At 36.4% G+C, this 27,587-nt stretch overlaps 1 protein-coding gene and 1 long non-coding RNA gene across 2 annotated transcripts in view; one reads left to right on the top strand and one right to left on the bottom strand.

Moving 5' to 3' along the window:
• Positions 1–27,587, bottom strand: part of LOC127545288 (uncharacterized) — a 116,093-nt gene that overhangs the window by 46,615 nt on the left and 41,891 nt on the right. The gene's annotated exons all lie outside the window — the stretch shown is intronic.
• Positions 27,311–27,587, top strand: part of LOC127545287 (ceramide synthase 4-like) — a 33,320-nt gene continuing 33,043 nt past the window's right edge. The window contains exon 1 of the mRNA XM_051972463.1: positions 27,311–27,451. The gene's annotated coding sequence lies outside the window, so the exon portion shown is untranslated. The remainder of the gene's footprint in view (positions 27,452–27,587) is intronic.

Raw genomic sequence — 27,587 nt, 5'->3', positions numbered from 1 at the left:
ACTGATAGTGACTTGGACAAGGTCATTCTTTTTCCTCCCTGCCACAAGAGGATCATCTACATATTGTAAGACTTTTAACAGTAAGAAATTTATCCCAGAATGTTCATGCAATTCTTACATACCCAAGTAGATGTTCCATAAATTGAATATTATACCAATCATTTTGCTTTTAAAATCCCCTATACACAGAAAAATCCCAAACTACATATTGTCCTTAACAAAAAACATTTTCAAAAGGATGAAGGAAAAAACTATTATCCTTGGAGTCCCTTTAAATAATTGGCATCAATACAGTTAATTAACACTTCCTATTTTCATATAAAAGAATCTGAAAAGTTCTTAAAAACATCAATTAAACTTTTTGAAATAACCCTTTCAAACTATAGATCACATTTATGATCATATTCCTTAAACAAGAAAACCATTATGTTTCAAAGAAATAAACATTCAGTAGATTAACACTCTATGAGAGCAGCCTGTCCCTTTAAAAGATTAGAGTGCTTTCTTCAGCAGTTCTGCTGCAGCATGAACAAAGACCCCTTTTCACTGCTGCCTTCCTTTCCCCCTCTTCCCCACTTAATTTCCTACACAGGAATCCTTCTCAAGATTTAGGCAATCAATTTATTTCCTTTCTTTTCTAACTGATTCCTTCTCTATATCATTCAGGCTTTCAATTTACTCCTACAAATCAATCCTTCATAAAACCCTGCATTCTTCTTTCCAGTTCCCTTCAGAACGTTTAAGATTCACAATATATGAATAGCTAGATAACTCCACAAAACATAACTTATAATGTTAACAAATTACCCAATATGTTTCAGAAGGTAACATACTGAATCAAACTAAATACAACTATTTTTAAAAGTTTTTTTTTTTTGCCACTTTTCTTCTCACAGCAATTAGCATCTTATCTCTAGAGCTTTTTATTGCCCAAGCCAGGCTAAGCTTGAATTTTATTCCTCTTTACTCTCTCCTCTAACTAGAGTAGGCTGTTTTTTTTCCCCCAATCTTAAAATAGACAAATTTCTTTCTCTTTCCTCTTTAGTAACAAAGTTATCAATTTTCAAACAAATTCCAAGATCTTACACTCAGAATAAATGAATGTAGCATGCAAAGGAAATAGCAAAATTATTTCCCACTAATTTCAGAATCATCCCAAAGTTCCTAATCAAATGTTTTTCTCCTGCCTGAGTTTTAATCAGATAAGGTTTTATTGCCCTTTCTAGTAGGCTCTGAAAACTCTTCAGCCCAGTTTTTCCTTACTTACAAATTAGTACATCAGGTCAAAAAGTTTAAAATCACAAGCAAATTGTCAAATAACCAATTCCCAAATTTCTTAATCATTGTTCTTAAAACTTAACAAAGCTTAACAACAAAACAGACTAGGGGCTTTTTTCAGGACCCCCCCACCCTCGCCAAGAGAAGTTTGTTTCATCTTGAACATTCTTTCCTCACAGAATCCAAATGGAGCTTCTCTAAACTTCCAAGCCTGTTTAGTGCAATTCTCTTCCTTCACAGAGAATGCTTAGATATTCCATTCAAAATTCTTTCCTTTAAATGTTGGCACACTATTCTTCTATATCTTTTTAAAACTCTCCAAACTTTCAAATCCCTTTCAATCTATGTTTTTATTTCCCCCTTTTCTCCCTCCTCCCCCTTCTCCTCCTTCTCCCCACAAAGCTGAAGCTCTTAGCCAGAAGTAGAGGAGGGAGAGAGAGAGAGATTTTTCAAACTTCTTTTCTTGAGAAGCCCAAAACTAGTTCCCAAATTATCTTATCATGATCTAAGACCAATATATTCTGAGCCGCTCTGAAAGGATTACTACTCTGAATCAATTCCAATTCCCACAATTCAGCCTAATATTTTTTCTAAGCCTGTAACACAGAGGCTGAATTCTTTTCTCTTATGAGCTTGCTAACTTTTAACACAGAACAAAATGCAAAGCAAACAAACATACACACTCAGACAGATGCAGAGCTCTTATTTTCACCTTTTATATCTGAGAAGTTCATTCCAATCTTGAATTCTCTAGCTAACATCCTGACATTCATTTTTGGGCTGTGTTTTTCTCATACTTAGTTCCCAAATTAAGTTCAACAGTTTCCCAGAAGCTTCCTTCAGCAATTCTTTAATAATGGGGCCTGTCACAGTCCAGCACTCAATAAAATTTAGCAAGGGCTATTCCCTTGGATTTTCTATGACCCCACCAATAGGACCCCCAAACTATTCCGAGAGCTTACTGCGCCACACCTGTAGATTTCTAAACAGCACTGACCAATCAGAACTCTACTTCCTTCAATCTTCAATTCTGCTTTCCACTGAGTATCCTTGGTGGGGTTGTCTAAGAGGGGAGGAAGGCTGCTCACCCTGAGCCAGAGACCATGGAGAAAACTGCTCTGTAGGTTCCTGTCCCTGTTTGGAGTGCACAACTATCTCCCCCAAAAACCCCATCCCAGAGAGCCCCCAACTGTTTGGGACAAAAAGGCCTACCCAAATTGACTACTACAGAGACCACTCATAGAAAGCAGAATTATTTATTAGAATCTCAAGAAGCAGACCCCATCCTGGTCTGTGAGCCAAATTTCACAGTAGGATAGGCCACTCCCTTGAAAATGTTCATAGCTTTTATATATTTCAGACAAAGAACTTCCCAAATCTCACCCTCTATATGTTGTGATTGGTCACATAAACCTTTATTCCCCTATTTGGTCAGTGGAATGTAGCAGACAAAGTGATGTACAGCTTCTTCAGCCACGTATATGTTTTTAATCCCTTCTTTGGACAATGGAATGTAGTCCAGGCCTTATCTAAAATCCCATGACTCCAGAGAGACTGAAACTGAAGCCTATAGGCTTGATCTACTTTAGCTAATAGTCTCTGATCAATATGTGCTTAATCTGTAAGTTCTTCACCTTTCCACACACAATCTTCCAAATTTCTGCAGAATTCAACTTTCCCACCTTCTCCTCAATTTCCCTCTTTTTCACCTCTTGTATACAACCAACTGCCAAATAACAGTTTTTATCTTCTTACCTCTCCTGTCTAGTCCTTCTGTCCACTCATAGATACCAATCTAGTTGAGGCCCTCATCACCTCTTACCTCCTTGAGGTTTCTCTGCCTCAAGTCTTTCCTCATTCAAACCATCCTACACATTATTATCAATAAAATTTTCTATAAACATACACTCGATCATGTAAATCTATTACTTAATCATTATTGTTGTTCAGTGTTTTCTATCATATCCAACTTTGTGACCTTATTTGAAATTTTCTTGGCAAAGATACTGGAGTAATTTTCTATCCTTCTTCAGCTTATTTTATAGTTGAGGAAGCAAACAAGGTTAAATGACAGGGTCACACAGTTAATAAGTGTCTGAGGCCAGATGTGAACTCCAGAAGATAAGTATTCCAGATTCTAGGCCTAGTACACTCCATCCATTGTGCCACCTAACTGCCTTAGCTAATCAACCTAGTGTTTGGCTGTTGCCTCCAATATAAAATAGAAATTATTCTATTTAGCATTTAAAGTTCCACACAACCAAGCCCTAGCCAGCATTTGAAGAGAAGTGGACATTGCCCTAGATGGGCCATCTGTAGCCAACACTTATGGAATCCTCCTACGTGCTACATTGGGGTTGGTGGTTGAAAGGTTAAGGGAGAGAGGAAGATGACCTCTTCCTGTCTGCTATGAGCCAGCTCTCCAATGAGGCAGGAGAGAGTAGGCAGGTAGAGATAAAAGTATCTCTGTAAGATTCATTTCCTCCTTACTACAATGAGGACTTGGACTCTGAGCTCTTTTCTCTTGGGCCACCAGATTGAGTGAGTCTAAGTTTGTCAGGGTCCAAAGGCATGTGCTTACAGACTGCCTCATTAGGAATCTTGAAGACAATGAAGAGCATCAGATGACCAATAGAAACTGATGCAGTATGAAGTGAACAGCAACAGGAAAATAATATATAGCATGACCACAACAATGGAAATGGAAAGAATAGAAAGTAAATTGATGACTTTGTGATTAATGCTCAAGCCAGGTCATAGAAAAAAGGGAGAAAAATGTACATTTCTCCTTTCTTTGCAGCAAGATAGGGATCTACAGTTGTGGAATGCTGCATACACTGTGAGACTGTGGCTGTGTTGATTAATTTTGCTGAACTACCTTTCCCTCTTTCACTTTTTCTTTGATTGTTAAAAGGATTAAGTCTCTGGACCACATTATAATGGATAGGATGGAAGAAAGGAAAGTGCAAATATTTTTAAACACCTAGGAGGTGCCAGGCACTATGCTAAGCATTTACAAATATTATCTGCTTTGATGACGGAGGAAGACAGCTATTGGAAAGGGGCTGAAAAGAGAGGTGGGGTGAAAAATCTCAATTCCAAGGAGGAAGGAATAAATGTTGAAAGAGAAGTGTAAAAATTAAATGTAATGATAAAATTTTTGTTTTAAAAATCCTAAAGATCTTGTGCTGAAAGAAGGACAATGACTAAGAATCAATGATAGGAAAGGGCCTGTGTGGAAATGTTTTTCCTTTTTTTTTTATGGTTGGCAGAAATAGTTCTTTCTCTGCCTTTTCAACCTCTGTCCCCTCTTTTCTTTCTGCCTCCCTGATAGTCCCATGTAGACACTGGGTGTTGGCAAGACAGAGATAACAGTATCTGCCACTTTAGATTGGCTCTCTGTGTATGAAGGTCAGAGATTAGAGTTCTGTTGTGACTAAAGTAGTTCAAAGATCCAGAACCAAGAGGGACCTGAGAGACAGATCATTTATTCTGGTCTTCCTCCTTTTACAATTGTGCAAATCAAGACTAATCAGTTTGCTGAAGGTCACACAGATTGGGTCAGAAGTTGTATTTGAACTCCTCTGACTAGCAAATTGAGGTTCTTTGCACTGAATCAAGCTGTGGGATCCTTGTATACCAAAGAAAACACTCACTGACTTTATTTTTCTGTTCCTGACCTGAAAGGTTTTTTTTTTTTTTAGGTTAAAAAAAAAAACTCAATTTAGCAAAGATACTAGCTTGCCTTATAGTGGAATAGTCCCCAAGCCAAAAATCAGGAGGGTCTAACCTGGAACCATGAGACAAGTTTGTGACCTGGAGTTTTTTTTTCTCCTTTCTCAGAGGTTCAGTTTCCCTGTATGACTGGCAGAGGGCAGAAGAAATAAATCTGTACAGAATATTAGGGAAAGGGGAGAGAGGAAAGGAAGTAAGCATTTATTAAGTATCCACTATATATCAGGCATTATGGTAAACATTTAACAATTATTACCTCACTTTATCTTCACAATTGTAGGAGGTATTATGGTTCCCATTTTATTGTTGAGGAAACAATGTTGAATGATTTGCCCATAGTACACAACTAGTAAGCATCTGAGGCTGGATTTGAAATCATTTCTTCCTAACTCTGGGCCCAGATCTCTATCAACTGTGCCACATTGATGTACTATATTGATACATTCAGATGGTATTTGTATTTGTGACTCTTGACATGTCAAATCCAAAAAGGACTATAACAACTAGAATGTCATAACTAGGAAGGACTTTTAAGATCATGAGATTATAGATTTAAAGGTGGAAGAAACCACAGAAATCATCTAGTCCAACTCTGATCATTTCACAGTTGAGGAAACTGAGGCAAAAAGTTGTTAAGTGTCACAACATCATGCAGATAATAAATAATAGAGATGAAAATTGAATGGAAACCCTTTGACTCTAATCCCGTTATCTTTCCAATGAGTCAAGTGATCATCTATGTACTCAACGTGGCCCTAAGCATTAAAGGGGTATTGATAACAGATTTATCTCATTCCATCTATTTAATTAATAAAGAAGGAGACTAACTTCCAAGGAACAAAAGGGAATTGCCTCAAGTCAAATGTCAGGTGAGTGGTTCTTTGAACCCAGGGTTCCTAACTTCTGGCCCAGAGTCTTTTCTTTAGCACTATTCTTAAGAAATGATACTATAGATTTTTTTTTTCTGCTTTCCAAGGCTAACACTGTTTTTTGGTGACTTATTTAAAGGACTGAACAAAGAAATTTTTAAAAAGAAAAAGGAAAAAAAGATTCTCTGTATTGCATTGAAAGTGTTTTCTTTCCTTAGACTTCCTAGAGCACTGGCTAATCTATCTCCATCATTTTGTCTTTTTTAAAATTATAAGTATTCATGGTACATGGCTCAGAATGGTGAAGGGTCACCATTTAATAAAAAGCTGGAGAGATCTCTAGGAGCAAAGCAAAAGTTTATCATACGTTCTCTGGAGAATCAGCATCCCTCCTGCCAAGCAAGCAATTGAAGGGAGGAGGCACCTTTTGGGACAGGTTTGACACTTTAAATAGTCCCTAACGCAACCACCCAATCCCACCATTGACCCTCATCCTCATTGGCTCAGGATCTTACATTCTAAACTCAGGAACTACCCAAGAAATTGAACTTGGCCAATAAGTACATGTTGCCCATATTTGATTGAAGTAGGAGAAAATGATGTCATGGGAGGATAGCAGGAAGGAGACTTAGGGATGTCCTTGAGTCAATGCTCAAGGACCTTCAGACCTTCTTCAACTCTGAAGTAGATGAAGCCTTACTTGATTTTCACAACTGTCTTGAGAGATTTCATCTCGTTCAATGGACATTTTACATCTCTTACCCTACAGAATGGAAGCTTCTCGAGGGCAGATATTATCCCATTTTGATGTTGTTATATCACTCTATGAGATATTATTGGGTTTCTGGAAGTTCATTGCTATTTCAGGTTTCATGGAGAATATCCTGTCTATACTTATACTTAACACTATAACTCATGACTCCCAATGGTATTTGGTTTATTAAACCTCAGACAATAGATACATTAGCTTAGGAAAGTAAAACAACATTTCTCATCATAAACTTAGACTCTTCTCTGTCTCAGTTACAGATAGCATTCATGAGAAAGTAAGCACAAACTTATAATATGATAGAAATTAAGTGAATACATGTGGCCAATGAATTTATAATTGCAAAGTCTGATACCCTTTCTTTTTGTAGAGTCCTCAGACATTTCAATGTAGGGATAGTGCTGCTTTTAAGAAAAGAACTGGGGCTATGGCTGTAAATATCATCTCTAGCAAGGTTAAGCATAATTCTGAACCAAAAAAATGGATATTCAATAAATTGCCAGACTTTCAGGATTTTGTTGCAAAAAGATCTGAACTTAATAGAAATTTGATATATAGGATCCAAAAAATATATAAGTAAACACCAAAGACTAATTACAAGGGACTCAATCAGCTAAACTGTTTACTTTTTATATATAGAAATACAAACAGTATGTCTAAGATTGTCAGTAGTAACTGGGTAGTTTGAAAGAAAGATTGGGGTAGAACTGAATATGATGATTCCAAAAGAGCAAAACTGTATAGGAAAAGATAAAAAGAGTAATTATCTTATACAAATGAGGTGCAAGAGAAAGAACTGACACAGAGGGGGAGGAGGGCTAATAGTTCTGGATTCCTACTCACATCTATAAACCTAGTAATAATATTTCTGGGTCAAAAGGTATGAACTTTTTCAGATAGTTTTTTCATGGATTCTTTAATATTCTCTAAGTATGCTATCGTATCATCTACAAAGTACCATAGTTTGTTGCTCATTATTAATTCTAATTCCTTCAATTTATTTTTCTTCTTTTATTACTATAGCTAGAATATCTAATATAATATTGAATAATAGTAGTAATAATAGGCATCTTTGTTTCTCCCCTTATCTTATTGGGAAAGTTTCTAGCTTATCTTCATTAGAAATCATGTTTGCTAATGAGTTTAGATAGATACTAGTTGTCATTTTAAGGAAAGATCCATTATGCATTCTAATGTTTTAAAAATAGAAATGAGAAATAGGAATGAATATTATATTTTGGCAAAAAAACTTCTGAGAAAATTTTCTTTCTTATTGAGAAAATCACAATTTTTATTAATTTGTTATTGATATGATCAAATATACTGAATTTTGCTAAAGCCAAACCAGGCTTTCATTCCTGGTATAAATCCCACCTGGTCATTTGTGATATATTTCTGTAATCTCATTGACAGTATTTTATTTCAAACTTTTGCATCAATATTCATTAAGGAAATTGGTCTATAATTTTCTTTCTCTGTTTTAGTTCTTCTTGGTTCAGGTATTAGCACCATATTTGTGTTATAAAAAGAATTTGTTAAGACTTCTTCGTTTATTTTTCCAAAGAGTTTATATAGTATTGGAATTAATTGTTCTTTAAATGTTTTGTAGAATTTACTTATAGATCCATCTGGTGAATTTTTTCTTAGGGAGTTGTTGGTGAATTTTCAATTTCTTTCTTTTTTTTCTTTTTATATGAGGTAATTGGGGTTAAGTGACTTGTCCTGTGTTACACACCTAGAAAGGATTAAGTGTCTGAGGTCACTTTTGTACTCAAGTCTTTCTGACTTCAGGGCCAGTACTCAATCCACTGCTTCATCTAGCTGCCCCCAATTTCTTTTTCAAAGATAGAGTTATTTACATACTCTATCCTATCTTCTGTTAATCTGGACAATTTGTATTTTTTGTAAATATTCATTCATTTCATTTAGATTGTTAGAATTATTGGCATATGATTAAGCAAATTAGCTCCTAATAATTGATTTAATATCCTTTTTTTGGTGGTGAATTGATCCTTTTAATTTTTGATACTAATAATTTGGTTTTCTTCTTTTAAAAAATCATATTGACCAATGCTTTTTCTCTTACTCCAATTCTTTTAATCTCTCCTTTGATTTTCAGGATTTTCAATTTGATATTTGAGTGAGGCTTTTAAATTTATTATTTTCCTAGTGTTTTTAGTTGCATGCCCATTTCATTGATCTGCATTTCCTCTATTTTATTAATGTAAATGTTTAGAAATATAAAATTTCCCCTAAGTACTGCCTTGCTTGCATCCAATAAATTTTGATATATTGTCTCATTATAGTCATTGTCTTTACTGAAATGTTTTATTATTTCTATGATTTATGCTTTTATCTAGTAATTCTTTAGGATTAGATTATTCAGTTTCCAATTAATTTTTAATTTATCATACCACAGTGCTTTATTACATGTAATTTTTATTGCATTATTATCTGGAAAGAGTGCTTTTACTATTTCTGCTTTTCTCTATATTGTTATAAAGGTTGTGTGTCCTAATAAATGGTCAGTTTTTGTGTAGATGCCATGTACCATTGAGAAAAATATGTATTTCTTTCTATTATCTTTCATGTTTTTTCCAGAGGTCTATTATATCTAACATTTCTAAAATTCTATAATTTTTCCATAACTTCTTTCTTGTTTGTTGTTGTTGTTGGATTTATCTACTACTGAAGTTCCCATCTAGTATATTTTTATTGCCTATTTCCTCCTGCAACACATTTAATATTCCCTTAAGATTTGGAGGCTATGATATTTAGTATTGATATTACTTCATTGTCTATTGTTATTATTATCATTTTAAAGTCTTCTCTCTTTCTCATTTTGGCATTTTCTTGGCAGAGATAACAAAGTAGTTTGCCATTTTGTTGATTCTGCTATCCCAGAGTTCATTTTGAGGTATTATTTTAAAATTGTTATATTGTCAGAGGGAAATTTGGGAGAGCTTAAACAAGTGTTTGTCTTTAGTTCACCTTGGCCCCACTTCCTCACAAAATTATGAAAAGAAAATTAATAGTTTTGTGAAAGAGGCACAAAAATGCACTGAAGAAAAGAACTCCTTAGAAAGCAGAATTGGATAAATGGAAAGATATAAAAGTTCATTGAAGAAAATAGTTACTCAAAAAATTAGAATTGAGCAAGTGGAAGCAATGATTCCACTAGACACCAAGCAACAATCAAATAAAGTCAACGGAATTTTTTAAAAAATAGAATAAAATGAGAATTATTTCATTAGAAAACAACAGTTCTGGAAACTAGAAATTTTAACACTAATGTTTAAAACTTTGAGTTACAAATTATATCCTTCCTCCCTTTCTAAATCTCTCTCCTCCACTGAAAAGTCAAGAAATTTGATATAGATTATACATGTGTAATCATGTAAAAAATTTCCAGAATAGTCATGTTGTGAAAGAAAACACACAAAAACAACTCAAGAAAAATAAAAATTAAAAGGTATGCTTTGATCTGTATTCAGACACATTCAATTCTTTCTCTGGTGATGAATAGCATTTTTCATCATAAATTCTTCAGAGTGGAGTTGGAGCAATGTATTGCTGAGAATAGTTAAGTAATTCACAACTGAAATTCTTAAACTATTGTTATTTTGTACATGGTTAATTTCACTTTGCATCAACTCATGTAAATCTTTTCAGGTTTTTCTGAGGTCATCCTGCTCATCATTTTCCTGGCACAATAGTATTCCATCATAATGACATACTACAATTATTCAGCTACTACCCAATTGGTGGATCTCCACTCAATTTCAATTTTTTTTCCTGAGAAAAGAGCTGCTATAAATATTTTTATATAGATAGATCCTTTTCATTTTTGTTTTTTCTCTCCTTTGGGATGCAGACTTAGTACTTATATTGCTATATCAAAAGGTATACAGGTGAAGGACAAAATGTTGCAAGAAGCCAAAAAGAAACAATTCAAATATCATAAAGTCAGGATAATACAAAATATAGCAGCTTTCACATCAAAGAAATAAGGATTTGGAATATATTCCAGAAGAAAAGAGAAATACAACCAAAAATCAACTATCTAGTAAAATTGAATATCAGAATTGAATTTTAAAAATTGATATTTGGCCACAAAATCCAAAAGAAGTATGGAACATAAACATGAAAAAGTAATCATAAAGAATTCAATAGAATTTAAATGCCTACATTCCCATATGGGAAGCTGATATATGCAACTTTAAAATATTTTAAAAGGTAGCATGTTTGTGAGTCAATTATGTTGGAATTATTTCCAAAAAAGTGAAGGTGAGAAAAAAAAAGATGCATTGGGAGAAGGGGGAAGAGTAAGATAGAATGGGGAAAATTATCTCTCATAAAAGATGTGTACAAAGAAGAGCTTTTACAGTGGAAGAAAAAATAGGATGGGATGGGCAATGTTTGAATCTTATCTTCATTGTAATTGGTTCAAATAAGGGAGAAAACATACACATATAGATGATTGTTTATAGAAATCTCCTTTGCCTAATAAGGAAATAGAAGGGGAAGGAAAAAAGAAAAAGTAAAAATGACAAAAGGAAGGATAGATTGAGGGAGGCAGTGTTTAAAAGTAAAATAGAGTTTTGAGGAGGGTTGTATAAAAAAAGAAAAGAAGAAATAGAAAAAATTGGGATGGAGGAAGATACACAGTCCTCATAACAGTGAATGTGAATAGGATTAGCTTACTCATAAAATGAAGCAGATAGCAGACTGGATTAGAAATAAGAATCCAATAATATATTGCTAACAAGAGATGCTTGAAGAAGAAAAAACACAGGAAGTAAAGGGCTGTAGGAAAACTTAATCAGCTTCAACTGAATTTAAAAAGGCAGGATTAACAATCACCATCTCAGAAAAAATATTTTAAAAATAGATTGATTTAAAAAGAAATAATCAGGGAATATCCATTTTGCTAAAGAGTATCAAAGACAATGAAGTAACAGCAAAAAAAAAAAAAAAAATTGGAGCAAGACTGATAAAAGTTTCATTTCTCACATATATAGAGAACTGAAATTATTGATTGTATCTATGGTTTATTTTATAAACTACTGAGTCTTTCAGATTAAATTAGTTCCCAATTAATTTTTAATCTATCTTTCCACTGCCCTTTATAGAATGTGACTTTTATTGCATCACCATAAAAAAGGATTTATTTAAATATTTCTGCCTTTTTGCACTTGATTGTGAGATTTTTATGGACTAATACATAGTCACTCTTTTTGAAGGTGCCATGTACCACTGGGGAAAAAAAAGGTATATTTCTTTCTATCCCCATTCAATTTTTTAGAGGTCTATCATATCTAATTTTTCTAAAATTCTGAAATTTATTGTTTATTTTTAGTCAAATTTATTTAGTTCTGAGAGGAACTAAATGAGAGGGAAAGTTGAGGCTTTCTATTAGTATACTTTTTCTATTTCCATCTGTAACTCATTTAACTTCTTAGAAAAATTTGTATGCTGTATCATTCAGTACATATATGTTTAGTATTGATATTACTTCATTGTCTGTGGTATCTTTTGTTATGCCACAGTTTCCTTTAATTGTTCTAAGTTTTCCTGAATTGTTCTGCCTCAATGGCAACCCTCCTTCCTGACCATTAGAACTGATATAAATTCTCAAAGAGATTAAAACTATTTATAGCCATATGAAAATATGCTCCAAATCATTATTAATCAGAGAAATGCAAATTAAGACAACTCTGAGATACCACTACACACCTGTCAGATTGGCTAGAATGACAGGGAAAGATAATGCGGAATGTTGGAGGGGATGTGGAAAAACAGGGACACTGATCATTGTTGGTGGAATTGTGAAGACATCCAGCCATTCTGGAGAGCAATTTGGAACTATGCTCAAAAAGTTATCAAACTGTGCATACCCTTTGATCCAGCAGTGTTTCTACTGGGCTTATACCCCAAAGAGATACTAAAGAAGGGAAAGGGACCTGTATGTGCCAAAATGTTTGTGGCAGCCCTATTTGTAGTGGCTAGAAGCTGGAAAATGAATGGATGCCCATCAATTGGAGAATGGTTGAGTAAATTGTGGTATATGAACATCATGGAATATTATTATTCTGTAAGGAATGACCAGCAGGATGATTTTAGAGAAGCCTGGAGAGACTTACATGAATTGATGCTAAGTGAAATGAGCAGAACCTGGAGATCATTATATACCTCAACAACGATATTGTTTGAGGATGTATTCTGATGGAAGTGGATCTCTTCAATAAAGAGAGCTAATTCAGTTTCAATTGATCAAGGATGGACAGAAGCAGCTATACCCAAAGAAAGAACACTGGGAAATGAATATAAACTGCTTGCATTTTTGTTTTTCTTCCCGAGTTATTTTTACCTTCTGAATTCAATTCTCCCTGTGCAACAAGAAAACTGTTCAGTTCTGCACAAATATATTGTATCTAGGATATACTGTAACCTTTTTAACATGTAAAGGATTGCTTGCCATCTGAGAGAGGGGAGTGAAGGGAGGAAAAATCGGAACAGAAGTGAGTGCAAGGGATAATGCTGTAAAAAATTACCTTGGCATGGGTTCTGTCAATAAAAAGTTATTAAAAAAAAAAAGAACTGATATAAATTAGGGCTGAGAGCCCTGACCATTAGCATTCCATAGAGAAGATGGCTCATCTCAGATACTTAGCTGGAACTTTCATCTCTCTTATTCCAGTTTCTAGCTTGACTACCTTCTTCACTCCCACCTTATCAGAATTTATAATCCTTACTCCCAACCTGTCAGAATTGAATTTATGGTTCCTTCCTGAAAAGTTCCCACTCACCACTGCTCTACCGCCCCCCTCTCCCCCAACTCTGCCTTTATCTCTCCTTATCACTGAAGTCCTATAAAAATCCCTGGAATTTTTCGTTCATTGCTGAATGCTTTAAGACTCAAGTCCCATTCAGTTTGTGGAGGGTCAACATGGATCCTATTTTGCCCCCAGCAAATCTCTCCCTCTCAAATAAAATATTAAAAACTCTCTAATCTCTATCTTGCCTCAGTTTCTCTAATATTACACTTTTAGCAAGACACAGAGGTGTAGGAGAAAAAAAAAGCACAGGGTAATCTGTACAGGGCTGAAACTCTGAATCAGACAAGAGAGCACTTAAGGCTACCTATTTGACATGAGAAGATGGTCTATTAGCATATATTTAGATGATGGCTCTCCTCACAATTGGTGCTTGCTGAATGTTTGGTGGTAAGATAATTGTAGGCAAGGATTGGAGGATGGAGGGAGAGAAGTGAGAGGCACTTGGTAGCAGGACAAGGAGGAAAGAGGCTGGAGACTCTGGACTCCAGAATCCAGGATACATCTTTGGCAAGCCTCCTGACAGCTTGCCTGCCTCCTTCACTTCTCTCCCTGAAGACCAAAGACTTTGATTTATCCTGACTCCGGCAGACCCTGAGGCCCTCCAGGGAGCTATCTCTTATCTACAGTAGTCAAGTCAAGATAGTTGATCTTATTCCTTGAGTAAACTTTCCAGATGAGCCTTACTCTTCTTGAGCTCTTTCCCTCCAGGGATGATTGAATGGGGAGCTCCAGAATTCCCTCAGGGGACAAACAATATCCAAAAAACTGTCCCAAGAAGATTAAACCTAAGAAAGGGAGAGAGAAGGATGCAAGTAGGCTTAGAAATAGAGGATGTAAATTCTGTCAGTTGATTGATAGAATCAATAATATAATCCTATGTTCTTATTAAAGGCTGAGGAACATGATTCATTCCAATGGGAAGTGAACTGGATGCTTGGTTCAGAGGACCTAAGCTCAATTACCCCAGTGCTACCATTGCAACAATTTTGTGCAAGTCACCTTTCGCTGGTGTTGTCTCAAGTTTTTCATCTATAGGATGAAAGGATTAGATAAGATGATCCATAAATTCCTTCTAGCTCCTATGTTGGGTCTGAGAGTCTATCTCTTTCCTTGAGGAGTGGATGACCTTGCAATGAATACACACCCTGCTCTGATCAGCTCAGGCTGTCCTACCTCCCCACCAGAATGACCATATAACAGCTTCCTTCAGTTAAGCTTCTTCACAGATGGCCTAAACAATTTGCTAGGACCCTGCCCACTGAGCATTCTTAGCACCAAATTCCATTTCCCAATAGGGTTCTGCCACTATAGAAGTCAGTTTCTTAGCAAACTGATTACTATCCAACTATACATTTTCATTTCATTTCATAACATTCACTTATTTGGGAATAAGTGAATTCTTTCACTTTTAAACCTGTGATTGAAGGGGATTTTAACAACTCTCTTATTGCCACTAATCTCATCACCACCAGGAATTGAGGGGATTCAAACCTCATCAATATAACACAAGGTAAAGTGTGATGAATGTTCTTATGGTCCGGCCTGACTTGACTAATACCCTATTAGTTTAGGTTTCATGTTGCAATGAAATGAGGCACTTACAGGTCTTTCTACAATTAACTAAGGGAAGTTCACAGACATATAATATAAAAGATATTTACCAATCATCCTTCAGCAACTGCCTTGGGAGAACATGGCACATGAAAATACTTAGCAGAGCAAGTTTTGATGATTGGCACAGTTTTACATTCAATCAGGTGTGGGATGGATACAACTTATTCATTGATAGATAGGGAGAATGGAAATTTGGTGGGGGTGGGGATGGGGGGGTGAAAAGGACGCCAGGGAAATTTGAGGAGGGAGAGAATACTTTATGTAAATTAAACAGCATCTTCTTTACCAAATTATATGTTATTTTAAAATTTCATACCCAACTATTAACCTGTCAAATCAGAGAGGAAACTTATGCACTGTTTTTCAATGTATCATCATTGAGAAGAGCCATGGTATAGAAGTAAAAAAAAAAAAAAATGTATTGGGAAGAAGATTCTGAGAAGATGGAAGAGTAGATTAAAAAACTTTTGGGTCTCCAAATTTTCTCCAGAAATTGCCTCAGGGGGGATGTAGAGTAGTGGAAATAAAGAAAAATCAGAGTAAACCAATTGTTAAGGCAACCTAAGAAGATCCAGAAAAGACCTGACCTCTAGGGACAAAGGTTAGACCAGAGTGAAGTGCAAATACTTTCAGGGTAACTCTTCAGCATCAACAATAATAAAAAAAGACCTAGAGGCAGTTGGGATGGGGAGGCAGCCTCAATCTTGGAAAGTTATCTCACAGATAATGTAGGGGTCTGGAGCATCTTGATGTCTCTGTTTCTCCTCTGTACTATTTCTGTCCTTGAGGATTAAAGAGTATGCCAGTGGGGTGTAGAATCTGATACTGTGCACAAAAGTGTGCAAAATATTTGGAAGTATCTGCAGGTCCATTATCTGTTTTTATTGCTTGTGTCACACCCATAATTGCAAAAGCTTGTATAATAAATTTAGTGACTACTTGGGCTGTCTCTTTTGTTGCTGGTATTGCAAAAGTAAATTTATAATAGGTCACATCCATTTGCCAGATTTCATTGGGTCTCAAACCACAAGGGTTTTTCAATGAAGGGACCGTAGGAGCGTTGAAAGGAAGACAAGCTGTATAGGCTTTTATTATGCTCCCAGCTTCCTCTTTTTTTATCCCAAATTGCAAATGTAAAGCTTGAGCAGCCTTTTGATATTTAGAATGAGATTCTTAGGCTGCCTGGAATAAAGGAGTATTGGTTAACATAGTTAAAAGGCTATCTGCCTTTGAATTTCCATAAAAATAGGCCCTGGAAGCCCACTGTGAGAGTAGACATGCAAGATATAAATCTTACCTTGATGCTTTCTCACTTGCTCTTATAATTCCTTCAAAAGCTGATATATATTAGAAGCTACAAATTTTAATTGGGCTGTGGTAATTCTTTGTACCACACCTACTGAATAGGCTGAATCAGATATTATATTTACCTCTCCTGGAATAATAAGAGGCAGCATGATTGCATACAATTCATTCTGCTGAATGGATTGAAAAGGAGTTCTAACTACTCTCTTTACAATTAAGTCATGAGAGTATACAGCAAAATGTTATGTTTGGATGCATCTGTAAAAATAGTTGATCCTTTAAGAGGAACTTTAGAAACTTTTTCTTCAAAAATTAATGGCTAATTATGTAATAGCTGGATTATCTTTAATGAAGACCCATGTGTAAAATTTGGAGCTGTAGCCAACAAAATTTGCCACTCTGGGATGGTTTCACAGCATACATTAATTTGTGCATTGATATGAAAGGTGTATATCTTGTCAGGTCTTATCCCAGATAATTGTACTGCTCGCTTAATGGCCTTTAATAAGATTCTAGCCACAAGCACTGGGTAAGGAGTAAGACTTTGTTCTGTTTGTCCTGGGAGGTTCACCCAGTCTATCACACTGTCTCTTTGATGAAGGACTGCTGTGGATGCCTCTTTTATAGCAAAAACTGGTATTTTCAAGGGTTTTTAAGTAACTTTTTCAACCACACTGGATAAAGGTAGTTCAACTTCTCTCAAAGCCTCTTGAGCTTCTTTTGCAAGCTGGTGTGGTGAGTTTAAAGTATTGTCTCCCCTTAAAATGTCATATAATGATTGTAATTGATAGGTAGTTAAGCCTAAGACTGGGCACATCCATTGGATATGTTCTATCAATTTCTGAAAGTCATTTAAGGTGTTCAACTTCTCTGTTCTTAAAGCTTTTGTACTGCAAGCACCTTAGGATATACTTCATATCCTAAATATTGAAAAGGAGCATGTCTTTGATTTTTTTTCTGGAGCTATATGCAATTTGTAGTTCCTTAGTGTTTCTATGGTCTTTTATAGATATGCTTCTAACATTTGCTCCTCAGGTGCACACTCCAAGATATCATCCATGTAATGTAACAACATAACTTTTGGAAATGCTTTTCTTACTGGAGTAAAAGTAGCAGCCACATACATTTGACACGTAGTAGGGCTATTTTTCATTCCTTGTGGCAAAAGTGTCCGTTTGAATCTCTTATAAGGCTCAGCTAAATTAATGCTGGACACTGAAAAGGCAAATCTTTTCATATCCTCCTTATCCAGAGGGATAGAATAGAAACAATCTCTAATGTCTATAATCCAAAGAGGCCATTCTCTGGTAATTGAGTAGGAGAGGGAAGTCCAGGCTGAAGAGTTCCCATAGTTTCCATCTGTTCATTTACTTTTCTTAAATCAGTCAGAGTCTGTAGAGAGCTGGAAGGATTGCAGAGGGCTGGAACTCTGAAAAAGGTGTACTTGAATCTAAAACAGCAAAGTACTTAAGGCTAAGTAGCTACTCAATGTGAAATAATAGTTCTATAAACATACTTAGATGATATGGTGATGTGATGGCTCTCCTCATGATTGGCATTTGCTGAATGTGTTGTGGTGAGGTAATGGTAGGGAAGGATTGGAGGGCTGAGGGAGACAGTCATAGTCTCTCTGTCAGCACTCTCAGCAGGGAAAACTTCAGGCTCCAGACTCCAGAGTCCAGGATCCATCTTTGATGACCATATGGCAGCTTGCCTGCCTTCTTCACTTCTCCTCTTAAAGACCAAGGATTTTGACTGATCCTGACTCTGACTAATCCTGAGGTCCTCCAGAGAGCTAACCAGGACAATACAAGCATCCTCCATTTTTCAGATTTCTTTCTTTCTTTCTTTCTTTTTTCTTTCTTTCTTTCTTTCTTTCTTTCTTTCTTTCTTTCTTTCTTTCTTTCTTTCTTTCTTTCTTTCTTTCTTTCTTTCTTTCTTTCTTTTTTTTTTTTAACAACAAATACAGGGGAATTCCAAGTACTTAGAGGAGGATGTAAAAACTTGGTCAAGTTGCTTGGTTGTTGTAGTACAACTACATCTAATAAGGCCTGAATTTTTTCACTTTGTAAGGACCACTGTTCTACCTATATTGGTGTATCAGTTTTCCATTGAATGGGAACCGGTGAGAGTGCAGGCAGGCCTTCAACAGCAGTCCTGCCTAAAAAACCAAAATACTTATTTGTAATCCTAACTATTGTAAGATGTCTCTTCCCCATAGATTGATGAGGATTTTGTCAACTACAAAAGGAGTAAAAACTCTTGTTTCACCTCCAAATATCCATCTCAAAGAGGTAGTACTAACTTCACCTGCCATTGATCCTCCTACGCCAGACATATAGGTGTCTGCCTTAATCTTTGGCCAATGACTGAGCCAGCTGGCACCTTTAATGACTGTATGATCTGCACCTGTGTCTATCAACCCTTCTAATAGTATGCCATTTATATAGATAGTGAGCATAAGTCAGTCAGCTGTAACAGCTGCAGTCTAGAATATTCCTGGATTCTGTTGTTAGGAGTCAAAATCTGGGCAAATATCCCCAGATTGCCTATTAGGAGTCTGTATCAATAAACCTGATGCTACTACTTCTCCTGGTAGTGACTGGGATATTAGCTACATATTCCTCAGTTTTCCAAGTCAGTGTATGGATAAACACTGTTTTGTAAGCACTCTCGGGAGGTGAAATGGTCAAGTCTACTGTGCTTGGAGGCAAAGGATCCATAGGCTGGACAGGGACAGATTTCACCTCTCCAGGGAATATCTCAGTAGTCCCAGCTGCATACAACTCTATTCTCTCTAATTGCAATCCCCTTATCCCATCAGGTTGCTTCTCAGCTGATTCATCATATTGGAGTGCTGAACTTCTAAAGACTCTCTGGGTGTAACATGGGCTGCCATCATGCCCCAAGTGTTTTTGGCCTGGGGCCTTGAAGCTGGGCCCTGCTTGCCATTTCCCTGAGTCATTCTACATCCTGATGCCCAAAAGAAGCCTCTTTTGCATTTTGGACATGGGGTTTTGGGTCTTGTTCTCCCACCTGTCTTCTCTGGCAACATTGAGCTTTCAGATGCCCTACTTTACCACACTGAAAGCATTGATGAGTCTCTCTGGAAGTCTCTTGCCATGAGGGACCCTGTCTTTCCATGTTCAGATCTTGAGAAGTCTACATCATAGCCTGGGTATAAAAGATATTTGTGCCCACTTTGACAGGAGCATCCTTGTGTAGTACTAGTATAATTCTTCTATAAACCTCATTAGCATTTTTTTTTAGCAAGTTGTCTTATGATAATTTCTGTTCTACATTTTCACTAATAGTTTATATGATAGCTGTCTGCAGACATCCCAAGAAATCAGCAAAGGGTTCATTTGGACTTTGTGCTATTTTTGTGAAGGCTTCCCCTCTATCTTGTCTTCCTAGGAGGGTGCCCTATGCTTTGAAAGTGGCAGAAGCAATTTGCTCATATGCTGTCAAAGGGTAATTAATCTGCACTAAAGTGTCTGCATAAGGACCTAAACCTATTAGTCGATCAAAGGTGATTGGTATATTAACTCCAGGTTGCCTCTTTCATTGGACTTGTATTCTACAGAATTCACTATTTTCAGAAAGTCACAAGTTTTGTCAGATTCTAAACATGTCCTTGCTATAGATTTCCAATCATTAGGGGTTAAAACTTCAAAAGCCAAATTATCTATTAACACTATTAACATTTTAACATAAGATGATGTAGACCATAAAGAGTGCAACCCCTTTTCAGGTCTTTGATAATTTCCAAATTAAATGGAGTGCATTTTCTTTTTTCTTGACCTGAAGAGTCAAACTCTTCAATCAGAAGGTATGCTTCTATTTTTAAATCAGATATATCCTATCCTTCATTTTTAGCTTTAATTAGTGCCTTTTGTAATCATATCATAGGGGGTGGAGAAAGTGCTGCATGGGTGGTGCTGATTGAGAAGCACCAAACTCCTTAATTTCATCAGCACTATACTTAACTTTTTTCTTGTCCAATTCTTCATGCTTTTCAGCTGCTTTGTCAGTACCATCCCCCTCCTGCTCTTTCTCCTTTTTCCTTATTTTAGAACTTATGTAATTCCTTATAGCTAATTGTATTATGTTATATATAGAGAATGTTTCCTCAAGAATTGAATTAGGACCATTATCGTTGTAATATTCAATTAGTTGCTCTTTCACCAGTTTTCACTTATTTGGCTCTGATTTTTCTTCCTTAGAGAACCAAGGAGATATGTTTTCTAATGTATCTAAAAGTTCAATGATCTGCTTCCAAGTTACCAACAAACCTTGCTCCTTTATTAACTTAACTATGTTTGTTACACACTTCCCTTGGGATGGGGAAGGCTCTTTTTTTTTTTTTTTTTTTTTTTTTTTTTTTTTTTTTTTTTAGTATTTGCCTTATTTTAGCTGAAAAATGAAAGTGAATAGTTTACTCTCCCTATTTGCTGGTCACTTCTCCACTGAACTTATGATTGCATTAGTCAAGCTGCTTAGTGTGTAGGTCCTTACATCCACATTTGGATGTGTTACATCCACATTACCAAAATGTAATGTTCTGGCTAGCTTTCTGGAGGACATCGGGACCAGCCTTGATCTTAGTGGAGGAGTGCATGAGGCAGAAAAGCCACTAGGAGGATGGTCAAAAATGGAATGTCTCTGGCTGAGAGACTCTTCATTTGAGAGACTCTCAGTTCCTAGTCCTCTCAGCCCTTAAATACCTCAGTACAATTACATCACTACAAGAACTGAGCATATGCCAATTTTCCATTACATCACCATCAGATTATGTTTAGAGGACCATTATCTCACACTATAAGTGCTTAATTACCTACAAAAAAAGATGTCTTACAAGAACTTAAAAAGGACTTTAAAAATCAAATAAGTGAGATCAAGGAAAAATTAGGAAAAAATAGGAACATTTCAAGGAAAACAAATTTATGAAAAGAAAGTCCACCAATTTGAAACATAGAACCAAAAATTTAAGGAAGAAAATAATTCCTTGAAAAGTAGAATTGGGCAAAGGGATGTTAATAGAATTCTAAGATACAAAGAAAGAATAAAACAAAATCAAAAGAATGAAAAAATAAAATAGAATGTGAAATATCTTATCAGAAAAATAACAACAAAAAAGGAAAATAACTACTTTGGAGAATAGCTCAAAGGGAAATAATAAAAGAATATTTGGATTACTTGGAAATTATGAAGAAAAAGATCTTGAAATAATATTACAAGTAATTAGTAGAACAAGAAGGCAAAGCAGAAACCACCTGAAAGGGATTCCAAGAGGAATATGCATAGGAATATCACAGCCAAGTTTCAAAGCTCCCAGATTAAGAAGAAAACATTGAAAGAAACAAGAAAAAGACAATTTAAATGTCATGGAGCTACAATAAGAATTACATAAGACCTAGCAGTATAGAGAACCAGAACTCTGGAGGAATATACTTGAAACAAGGTGTTAACTCAGAGGAATTGATGAGACAATGGTTATCTAGTTTAGCATGGTAATTAATAGTTCTCTACTTCAGTATAATTGATTTAATCTTACAACAAATAATGGTATCCTAATGATATAATGATTGGTTTATACTCAGTATGATGAATTGATTTAACTGTAATAGAATATATAAACTGGGGACAAACTAAACCACAGAGGAGAAGACTTGACCAGCCTCTGATGGCTCTCCTGCCTTCATCACTTCTCCATTAAGACCAAGGACTCAGACTGGTCCCAAAATCATCCAGAGAGCTAGTCTGGACACTATATTTTAATCTAGCATGGTGTGGGGGCTCTAGAAAGCAGGGCATTACATTGAGATATGCAGACTGCTGAAGCAGACTGGAAGACTGAAGGAGAAAATTAAAAACTTTGGACTTTATCCCTGACTATTCTCATGGTAATTATTCTGCTGAAACCAAGACCAAGGTCTTTGACCAAAGACAACTTACCCACAAAGTTAAGTATAATCCTGAATTGGGGAAAATGGATATTTAATGAACTAAAAGATTTTCAAGTATTTGTGACAAAACCAGCAGCAATAACATCCAGAAAAAATATTAAGGACCCATTATAAGGAACTCAATAAGGCCAGATTATTTACTTCTTATATATGTTAATTACTTTATTTATTTGATATTTTCCTCAGTTACAGTTAAAATAGTTTTTTGAACATTTGCTTTGAAAACTTCTGAATTCCCAGTTCTCTCCTTTATCTCCATCCCAACCCCAAATGAGAAACAGCATGTGAAGTTATGCAAACCATTTCCAAAGAAGTCATGTTGTGAAAAAAAAAAAAACATAGATTTCTCACTCCTCCCCCCCAAGAAATTATCAAGAAAAATAAAGGTTAAAAAGAGAGAGAAAGAGTATACTTCAATCTGTATTCAGACTTAATCAATTCTTTCTTTTGGTATGGCTAGGATTTTTCATCATAAATCCTTCAGAACAGTTGTGGATCTTTGTACTGCTGAGAATAGCAAAGTCATTTACAACTGATCATCCCAGAACATCGCTATTACTTGTTCTTGGAGGATTTTCCAGTTTTTTTTTTCCTGAAAGCATCCCGTTCATCATTTCTCATAGAACAATAATATTTTATCATAATCACATACCAGTTTACTTAGCCATTCCCCAACTGATGGGCATCCCCTCAATTTTTTTCTTTCTTTTTTTTTTGCTCCAAGAAGAGAGCTACTATATTTTTGTACATGTAGATTCTTTTCCTTTTAAAAAATCTCTGTTGAGATTCATGCCTAGTAGTGGTATTGTTAGGTCAAAGTTTAAGCATGAATTTAAAACCCTTATATGTAAAAATATTATCAGTTCTTTTATGGTTATCATTTTTTTCTGGATAGTTTAAAAGAAAAATTTGGGATGAACTGAATATGAGAGGGGTGATTCTAAAAAATAAAATTTTGTAGGGAGAGATAAAAAGGAATATTTATCTCATACAAATGAGGCAAAAAAGAAAAAAATAGATAAAAAAGAATCTAATGTAACTGAAATTGTATTCTCATTGGGAATTGGTTAAAGAGGGAATAACATATAGATAGATAGATAGATAGATAGATAGATAGATAGATAGATCGATCTAAAAGTCTTCTAAATTCAGAAAAAATAAGAGAGCAATGGAAATAGTAGAAAGTTAACTGGTAAAGAAAGATAAAGCAGAGGAGTGAAGAGGAACAGTAATAATGAGAAGGATAGTGAGGAAAACAGGAAGAAGTTAAATGAACAAGTTATTATAAGTTAGAATGTGAATTGGAGGAATTTACCCACAAAATGGAAACAGATAGTAGATTTAAAATTTGAATTAAAAATATGTTGCTTTTAGAAAATGTTATAAAAATGACATACATACAACAAATATCAGGAATAGAATTTATATATGTTAAAAAAAAAAAGCAGAGGCAGTGATCATGATCTCAGACAAAAACAAGAGAAAAATAGGCAAGTTACACTGTATGTCAGCCATATTAATTAATATTGTTTTAGCCTTTTAAAAATAGCCAATAGTACAATGTTAGATTATTGCTATGGCATAGGAAATGGCCTAGGGGATTTAGAAAAATATGGAAAGACTTGGACATATGAAGATACTATCTACCTTCAGAGAAACAGAGGACAAATGGAAATAACAGAACATGTCTGCACATGAATAAATGTGCATGATTGTATATATCTATGTATGTGTATGTATATATGTGTGTGTGGAGGTGTGTGTATCTCTCTCCCTGTATATATGTGTATGTATATGTATATGTATATCTATATATATGTATATGTGTATATACTCAAACTTAATTGCAGCTTTCTAGAGAGTGGGGTGAAGGAAGGGGGAAATACATTTTTAAAATGCCCAGCAGTGAACAAAAGAAAACCTATAAGGAAACAAAGATGGACAGCTCTGTATACAAAGTGTAATATTTATAATATAAACTTTCCAAGTCTATATTAGTATAGACTATACTAAATAATGGTATTTATTATATAGACTTATATTCTAAATATTTTGAATCTTATGTTCTTCTGTGTACATGATGATTTCCCCCCCCCCCCTTTCTTATTTCATATTTAAGTTTTAAAAAAATTAAGCTCCTGATGTGCAGGAATTTGTTGTGTGACCTTGAGGTTAGGTCCTACCCTTTCCAGGAACTTCATTTTCTTCTCTGTTGTACATGAAATAGGACAGGAATAGATGAGATCAAGTTCATTCTTAGTAACTATAGTGTCTGTGCCTTGGCATTGTGTCCTAAGGCTCCTCCCAGCTCTGACATTCTGTGTCCTCAGGATGTTCCATGTTCTGATTTTCTGTGTTCTAAGAGCCACCCCAGCTTTCACAATATATGTCCTATAGGCACCTTTGGCTCTGACATTTGTGTTCTAATTCCCTTCTTAGTTCTAATTTTCTGTCTTCTAAGAACCCTCCTTGCTTTGACTTTCTGTGTGCTTAGAATTCTTTCCACTCTAACATCCCCAATTCCACAAAAATTATTTTATATGTGTAACAGAGACTACCTGGCCTCTACCACCTGAAAGCTAGGTAAGTTAATTTTTTTCACTTCTCCCCCAGGGTTCTCTAGCATCCTTAAAGGTAATTTGCAGTGTGTCTATGCTCTCTGCAAACATTCCGGCTCTTATCAATGATGGTTTCCCCCCACAATTATAGTGATCCTAAGTTCCATTAACTACTGATGGTTCAAGTTAACTTTTATACAGAGATATTCCTTCAAGATATAAACCCAAATATTCAAACTTATTGAGGAGCATAATCCTTTTCTCTCCCCCACCTCCTGAGCCACATGGTCTCTGGGTAGGAGGCAGGGATCAGACTCACAGATTGGCTCAGTTCCCATAGGGCACAGTCTTAGTTCCAAGTCCAACCTCACCCCTTCTGGGGCTTGAGTCCCAGGCACTCTGATTTCACAGAGCCTCCATTCCATGTTGGTTTGATTTACCACCCTGACTCCAATCTTGGCTCTAAGGTCCCAGGTAATGGTTTGATATCCCTGCCCCATGAGGATCACCTCCTGTACCTAAAAGTGAAGACAAACAAGATAAAATAGAACCAAATACCCCCACCAGGCCTAATTCTCAGGTAAAAGAAAGAGGGAGGGAAGGAAAATCTTTCTCCTCTCATGGGTTGAGTTCATGGAGTCCATACTGGATAGAGCTGGTAAGTTATCAAATACATTACATGTGAACAACTGATCATTCTTACAGAAAGGAAAAACTAAGAGGGACTGTGTTGGAGCCAGGAAAGCTTTTGTCCCAAACTTTGTGCCTGAGAATGACTTGTATACACACTCAATCAGTCCTCCTGCTTTGGAAAACAGAGGGGAAACTCAGTCAATACACTTTTATTAAGTGCCCTACTATATGTCAGGGACTGTGTTAATCATTGGGGATAGCAATGAAAGAAAAAAAAAAGTTATTGCTTTGAGGAGCTCACAATTTCATGGGGACAAATAATGTTCAAATAAGTTATATACAAGATATATTGGAGGAATATACAACAGAGGAAAGATAGCATTAGGGGGAGAGGAAAAATCTTGAAGAAAATGAGATTTTATCTAGGACTTGAAGGGGAGAAAATTGAGGAAGAAAGGGAACCTGTGTTTGAATACTGTAAGGATGGCTCTTGGAATTGGGCAGCTGAGTCTGAGAGGACACTTGTGGTAGAGAATGCTAAATCTGTGGGGAGCTATTAGTGAGTGTGTTCATTACAAGCTATGAACCTGCCTGTGCCTTTAGGAAACTGTATACCAGTGGGAGTGATTCAACATTTATTAAGTACTTACTAAACCAGTGTTCTAAGTTTAGGGTATGTAAAGAAAGATAAAAAACAGGAGCTTTGAGCTCAAGGAACTCCCATTCTAAGAATAGATATACAAAATAAGTGTAGCTTAAATGGGAGATAATTCAGAGGGAAGGGATGGAGGTAAAGAAGTAAGAGAAAAAGAGGGGGAGGACAGGGAAAGGCCTCCTGCAGGTAGGATATTTGAGCCGAGTTTTGAAGGAAGTTAAGACGTGGAAGTAAGAGAAGAAAAGTACTCCGTCTATAACGGAGAGCCGGAGAAAAGACATGGAGTCGAAAGAGGGAATGTCTTGCGCTGAGAGCAGCAAGGAAGCCAGTATATCTGGATCGCTGAGAATAGGGGGAGGGAACGTGTCCCGGGTAGACAAAGTGTAAAGTGCTCGAATACTGACTGGCAAGGTAGGAAGAGGCCGTATGTCCTTGTGTTCAGTGTGGGAAAGGGGTGTCATGCGCCTGGGAGCACCATAGGTGTCTGAAGAGAGAAGGTACCCCTATTTCTTGAGTGGGGCTGAGTGCCGCAGTATGGGGCAGAACGAGGTTCTGTGGGCAGGGGGGTGAATGAAGGTGAGCTTGTATGGAGGACTGGGTGCAACCTAGAGTTTAGCTGAATTCCTGGAAGCCCATAGGAGGTGGTCGAAAAGGTCACTTACCTTTCCAGTATTGGATTGGAGGAGTGCCGCGACTTAGGCTAGAGAGAAGATTCCGGGATTTTGGGGGCCTCTTTGAAACCTGCCGGGAACCACTAATTCCTTTTCCCGCAACTTTCACCGTCTCCCTACTTTCCTTCTCTCCCTATCCCCAGTTTGCCTCCCCACCCGGATATAATCCTGCTTTCACCTTTTTCTTTCCCAAGCTCTGGCTTCTGGCCAGAGAGCCAGCCGCCTCCCTTCAACCACCCCGCTTTTTCCCTCCCCTCTCTTCCCCCCAACCCGAGCCCGCCTCTGGTCTTTCTATGTTTTCATCACCAAGCTCCCTTTGTCCCGCCCGCTCCGCTCCCTAGGCTTGGGCTCCACCTTACTCCGAGCCTTTTTTTACCTTCCACCCTGCAGGGCTCCTGCAGTTCCCCAAGAGACCCTTCTCTAAGGGTACCTTCTCACCCCCTTGTCTTCTACCTGAGAGGGAGCACAGAACCAAAGAGCCACTTGAGTCAAGACTGCTCCAAAGGAGGGAGAGTGGATCCCGCCTGCTTTCCATCTTTCTACCCTGCAGCAGCAGGTAAGTCCTTTCTTTCCAGCCTTTTATCTGCTATTTTTCCAAATAACAGATCCCTATCCTTAAGGGTTGGACCAACTCATATCCATACTGCTGGTACTCGCTGCACTCAGACCCTGTCCCCAAGTCTGGACCACCC

This window comes from Antechinus flavipes, chromosome 1 (genome assembly GCF_016432865.1).
Source record: "Antechinus flavipes isolate AdamAnt ecotype Samford, QLD, Australia chromosome 1, AdamAnt_v2, whole genome shotgun sequence".
NCBI lineage: Eukaryota > Metazoa > Chordata > Mammalia > Dasyuromorphia > Dasyuridae > Antechinus > Antechinus flavipes.
The sequence above is the reverse complement of the archived record's forward strand: the minus strand, read 5'-3'. Positions and strand labels throughout refer to the sequence as shown.